This window comes from Triticum aestivum, chromosome 5A (assembly GCF_018294505.1).
Source record: "Triticum aestivum cultivar Chinese Spring chromosome 5A, IWGSC CS RefSeq v2.1, whole genome shotgun sequence".
In the NCBI taxonomy this organism is placed as follows: Eukaryota; Viridiplantae; Streptophyta; class Magnoliopsida; order Poales; family Poaceae; genus Triticum; species Triticum aestivum.
In genome coordinates, this window is record NC_057806.1 from 689,488,463 (window position 1) to 689,495,430 (window position 6,968).

Sequence of the window (6,968 nt, forward strand, 5' to 3'; positions counted from 1 at the left end):
GTTGCTATCAATATTATTGAGTTTGGTCTGCTTTTATTTTGAAGTTACTAAAAATTTCAGAAATTTTTCAGAGGAAGAAATATGCTTAGGAAAATGTTCCAAGGTGGTTCGTCAGGGAAGCAAGGACCCAGGCTTGCAATGCGTGATGCTGATGAAGAACCACCAAGAGACGCTCCAGTGTGTCCTTGTGAATGGCCTTCTGAGAACTTTACGGATCGAGAGGGAATTAAGGAAGAATTTAACGCATATTTGCGTAATGCGGATCTTGTGAGCTTCGAGGAAGAGAAGTGAAGCCAGTATCACTATCTCACTAGTTCCTTTGTGAGGAGGTTTGAATTTTCATATTCACATAATTCTCCAACTGTCCTGTTTGATCTTTATGAAAATTCTTATACTATGGACTTAGAGGATTTTACCACTGCTTGCAAACTTCCACAATGGGGTAGTATCAGGGAACCTCGCAAATCTGAATTTAGAGATTTTCTTGCTAGTATAACTGTGGGGGAATCCAGAGATATAACACAAGCTACCATAGGGAGCATTCATTTTCCTGCTATACATTATTTCGCTCTCTTCATAGGTAGATGCATAAATGGTAAAGATGAAGCATGTCATATGTGTGTTCCTAACCTAAGTATTCTTAGGAGTGTTGTGTTAGGAGACAAATCCTATAATTTGGGAGCCATTGTTGCACGTAGGTTGCATTTTAATAGATTTAATGGAGATTTCTTTGGTGGAATTTATGCAACCCGCTTAGCTGATTTTCTTGGTGTAACCATACGCGAGGATGATATCGAATTGCCTCCCGCTTACCTAGATTTTAGTGTTATGGTTCACCACCAGTTTGTTGAGAGGAGTGAATCACCTCTCCAGTATCGACTAATCTTTGACAGATGGTGTGTTGTCCGTATTACTCTCCCTGCTCCTGTCTTCTTTGATTATCAGGCAAAAGGAAGATATGTTATTACTAGAGAGGAGGCAGATGAGTACGAGAGGAGGGCTGAGGCCGCTCGTCGCCACGCTGCAGCTCAGGAGGCGATAGCCGCTGCATCTCAGTACGACCCCAACTACTATTATGGATATCCGCCAGGCCAGCCGTGGCCATAGACCAACTTAGGCCAAAAGCCTAAGCTTTGGGGAGTACATATTTCTCACCGACATTACATTTATGTTCACACACTCATTGCTAGATGTCGGTGCTCATACTTTTTCATTGTATCATCCATGCTAGTTTATTTCCTTTTTATGCTTTCCTCTTATGTGTTTAATAAACCTTAAGAAAAACCAAAAAAATAGTTGTAGCTTTTAATTAGTTTACTTTCCATGCTTGTAGTAGTAATTAATAACAAAACCCAAAAAGATTTATTGTTCTTCTTTTGCTTGTTGAGAGATTTCCCGTGTAAATAGTTTTATTTCTTTTCTTTGGGGGTTGATAGGAGAAGACCATAATTAAATTGTTGAAGTGGCTCTTATATGCATTATTGTTGATCTGACAAAAGAGCCCATATTGCCTTGTCTTCTCATGTTAATTGAATGCTTGCAGATTCCAGCTTAGTCCAATGCACACGCACAATTATTATTATTCACATCGTTCGGTCGTGCAAGTGAAAGGCAATTATGACGATATATGATGGACTGACTGAGATGAGAAAAGCTGGTATGAACTCGACCTCTTTTGTTTTTGTAAATATGATTAGTTCATTGTTCCTGATTCAGCCTATTATGAATAAACATGTTTGCAACGACAACTAGAGATCATAGTTTCTTGTGCCATGCTTGATTAGCTAGGAGCTTATAATGGTTTACCTTGCGTGCCAACGTGCTATTAAAATGGTTGTGATGTGGTATGATAGGGTGGTATCCTCCTCAGAATGATTTAAGTGACTTGACTTAGCGCATGTTCACGCATGTAGTTGAAACAAAATCAACATAGCCTTCATGATATTTATGTTCATGGTGGATTACATCCTACTCATGCTTGCATTTGGTGTTGATTAATTTTAATGCATGTTCATGACTGTTGTCGCTCTCTAGCTGGTCGCTTCCCAGTCTTTTGCTAGCCTTCACCTGTCCTAAACGGGAATACTACTTGTGCATCCAACTCCATAAACCCCAAAGTTATTCCATATGAGTCCACCATACCTACCTATATGCGGTATCTACCTGCTGTTCCAAGTAAATTTGTATGTGCCAAACTCTAAACCTTCAAATAAATATCATGTTTTGTATGCTCAAATAGCTCATGTATCAACTAGGGTTGTCTGTATCTTCCATGTTAGGCGGGTTATTCTCAAGAGGAGTGGACTCCGCTCCTCACTCACGAGAAAGTGGCTAGTCACCGGGATGCCCAGTCCCATGCTTTATGCAAATCAAATCAAAATAATTGCAAACAAAACTACCCCTGGGACTCTTGTTAGTTGGAGGCACTCGTTGTTTCGAGCAAGCCATGGATTGATGCTTGTTGGTGGAGGGGGAGTATAAACTTACCATTCTGTTTGGGAACCGCCCATAATGTGTGTAGCATGGAAGATATCGCCATCTATTGGTTGTTATGTTGACAATGAAAGTATACCGCTCAAAATATTATTCATCTCTATTTCAAAACTGAGCTCTGGCACCTCTACAAATCCCTGCTTCCCTCTGCTAAGGGCCTATCTATTTACTTTAATGTTGAGTCATCATCTTCTTATTAAAAAGCACCAGTCGGAGAACACCGCTGTCATTTGCATTCATTACTGTTAGTTTACATTGAGTATGACTTGAATGGATCTCTTTTACCATGAATTACAATGTCTAGTCGGTCCTTAATCTTAAAAGGTACTCTGCATTTATGTTTTGCGGTCTCAGGAAGGGCTAGCGAGATACCATCCTGTTATACCATATTATGATTGTTTTGAGAAAGTGTTGGCATTCGAGATTTATTATTATTGCTCGCTAGTTGATTATGCCATTGATATGAGTAAACTTGAGACCTAAGCGTTATTGTGAATGTGGTTAGTCATAATCTTTGTTGAAAACTTGAATGCTGGCTTCACATATTTACAACAACAAGAGCAACAGAGTTTGTAAAAGTTTTTCTTTATCACTTTGAGTTTATCAACTGAATTGCTTGAGGACAAGAAAAGGTTTAAGATTGGGGGAGTTGATACGTCTCTGGCGTATCTACTTTTCCAAACACTTTTTCCCTTGTTTTGGACTCTAACTTGCATGATTTGAATGGAACTAACCCGGACTGACGCTGTTTTCAGCAGAATTATCATGGTGTTATTTATGTGCAGAAACAAAAGTTCTCGGAATGACCTGAAACTTCACGGAATATCTATTTGGAAATAATAATAAATCCTTGCAAAAGATGAAGACCAGGGGGCCCACCACCTGTCCACGAGGGTGGGGGCGCACCCCCTACCTCGTGGGCCCCCTAGAGCTCCTCCGACCTCAACCCCAACTCTATATATTTGCTTTCGGGGAGAAAAAAATTAGAGAGAAGCCCTAAAACCTCTCGGGAGGGCTGATCTGGAGTCCGTTCGGGGCTCCGGAGAGGGGAATCCGTCGCCATCGTCATCATCAACCATCCTCCATCACCAATTTCATGATGCTCACCGCCGTGCGTGAGTAATTCCATCATAGGCTTGCTGGACGGTGATGGGTTGGATGAGATTCATCATGTAATCGAGTTAGTTTTGTTAGGGTTTGATCCCTAGTATCCACTATGTTCTGAGATTGATGTTGCTATGACTTTGCTATGCTTAATGCTTGTCACTAGGGCCCGATTGCCATGATTTCAGATCTGAACCTATTATGTTTTCATCAATATATGAGAGTTCTTGATCCTATCTTGCAAGTCTATAGTCACCTATTATGTGTTATGGTCTGTTAGCCCCGAAGTGACAATAATCGGGATACTTACCAGTGATGACCGTAGTTTGAGGAGTTCATGTATTCACTATGTGTTAATGCTTTGTTCCGGTACTCTATTAAAAGGAGGCCTTAATATCCCTTAGTTTCCATTAGGACCCCGCTTCCACGGGAGGGTAGGACAAAAGATGTCATGCAAGTTCTTTTCCATAAGCATGTATGACTATATTCGGAAAACATGCCTACATTACATCGATGAATTGGAGCTAGTTCTGTGTCACCCTATGTTATGATTGTTACATGATGAACCGCATCCGGCATAATTCTCCATCACCAATCCATTGCCTACGAGCTTTCCATATATTGTTCTTCGCTTATTTACTTTTCCATTGCTATTGCTATCATTATTACAAAATACCAAAAATATTACTTTTGCTACTGTTACCTTTTGCTATCGTTACCACTACTATCATATTACTTTGCTACTAAAGACTTTGCTGCCGATATTAAGTTTCCAGGTGTGGTTGAATTGACAACTCAGCTGCTAATACTTGAGAATATTCTTTGGCTCCCCTTGTGTCGAATCAATAAATTTCGGTTGAATACTTTACCCTCGAAAACTGTTGCGATCCCCTATACTTGTGGGTTATCACTTGCTCGTTCCATTGTTCCAAAGAACATGGTTTTAGTCATCTTGCCAAAGAGGCAAGGTTCACATGTGTAAGTGATTCAAAATCAAGTGACTTCAAAAGTCCATTAGCATGGAGGTTCTTTCATGTGCTTTACACCAATATGACCTAAGCGGCAGTGCCACATGAAAGTGATACTATCATTATCAACTCTACATCTTTTGGCATCAATGTTATGAACATGTGTATAACTACGACCGAGATTCAATAAACCATTCACATTGGGTGCATGACCATAGAAGGTAATATTCATGTAATCAGAATAACCATTATTCTCTGACTTAAATGAATAACCGTATTGCAATAAACATGATCTAATCATGTTCATGCTCAACGCAGACACCAATGCAAACAACATTTATCTAGGTTCAACACTAATCCTGAAGGTAGAGGGAGCGTGCGATGGTGATCACATCAACCTTGGAAACACTTCCAACACACATCGTCACCTCGCCTTAGCTAGTCTCCGTTAATTCTGTAGCTTTTGTTTCGAGTTACCAATATTAGCAACTGAACCAGTATCTAATACCCAGGTGCTACTAGGAGTACTAGTAAGGTACACATCAATAACACACATATATCAAATATACTTTTGTTGAAGTTGACAGCCTTCTTATCTACCATGTATTTGAGGCAGTTCCGCTACCAGTGACCGTTCCCCTAATTGAAGCGCTTTCTCTTGGGTTTGGGTTCTTGGGTTTCTTCACTTGAGCGGCAACTGGCTTGCCATTCAAGCAGTTTACCTTCTTGGCCTTGCCCTTGTTTGAAACCAGTGCTCTTGTTAACCATCAACACTTGATGCTCCTTCTTGATTTCTACCTTTACGGCCTTAAGCACGATGAACAGCTTCGGGATTATCTTCCCTTACATGTTATAGTTCATCATGAAACTCTGGTAGCTTGGTGATAGCGACTGGAGAACTTTTGTCAATCACTCTCTTATCTGGAAGATTAACTCCCACTTGATTCAAGTGATTGAAGTACCCAGACATTCTGAGCACATGCTCACTGGCTGAGCTATTCTCCTCCATCTTGTAGGCAAAGATCTTGTCAGAGGTCTCAACCTCTCAACATGGGCATGAGCCTGAAATACCAATTTCAGCTCTTCGAACATCTCATATGTTCTATGGCATTCAAAACATTTTTGGAGCCCCGACTCTAAGCCGTAAAGCATGGTGCACTAAACTATCAGGTAGTCATCGGAACGTGTCTACCAGATGTTCACAACATCCACATACGACGCCAGAGGGGTTGGCACACTGAGCGGTGCATCAAGGACAGAAGCCTTCTGTGTAGCAGTGATGACAATCCTCAGACTACAGCCCTAGTCCACACAATTGCTTACAATATCTTTCAACTTAGTCCTTATCTAGGAACGTATTAAAACCAAGAGGTAAAGTGCGAGCTATTAATCCACAACATAATTTGCAAAGACAATTTAGACTATGTTCATGATAATTAAGTTCATCTAATCAAATTATTCAATGAACTCACACTCGGATAGACATCCCTCTAGTATCTAAGTGATACATGATCTGAATCGACTAGGTTGTGTCCGATCATATGAGACGGACTAGTCATCAACGGTGAACATCTCCATGTTGATCGTATCTACTATACGACTCATGTTTGACCTTTTGGTCTCTCATGTTCCGAGGCAATGTCTGTACATGCTAGGCTCGTCAAGTGAACCTAAGTGTTTTGCATGTGTAAATCTGGCTTACACCCGTTGTATTCGAACGTTAGAATCTATCACACCCGATCATCACGTGGTGCTTCGAAACAACGAGCCTTCGCAACAGTACACAATTAGGGGGAACACTTTCTTGAAATTTTAGTGAGGGGTCATCTTATTTATGCTACCGTCGTTCTAAGCAAATAAGATGTAAACATGACAAACATCACATGCAAATCATAAAGTGACATGATATGGCCAATATCATCTTGCGCCTTTGATCTCCATCTTCGAGGCCCGGCATGACACCATGATCTCCATCATCATGATCTACATCATCGTGTCTTCATGAAGTTTCCTCGCCAACTATTACTTCTACTACTATGGCTAACAGTTAGCAATAAAGTAAAGTAATTACATGGCATTTTCATTGACACGCAGGTCATAAATAAATTAAGACAACTCCTATGGCTCCTGCTGGTTGTCATACTCATCGACATGCAAGTCGTGATTCGTATTACAAGAACATGATCAATCTCATACATCACATATATCATTCATCACATCCTTTTGGCCATATAACATCACATAGCATACCCTGCAAAAACAAGTTAGACGTCCTCTAATTGTTGTTGCATGTTTTACGTGGCTGCTATGGGTTTCTAGCAAGAATGTTTCTTACCTACGCAAAACCACAACGGTGATATGACAATTGCTATTTACCCTTCATAAGGACCCTTTTCATCGAAT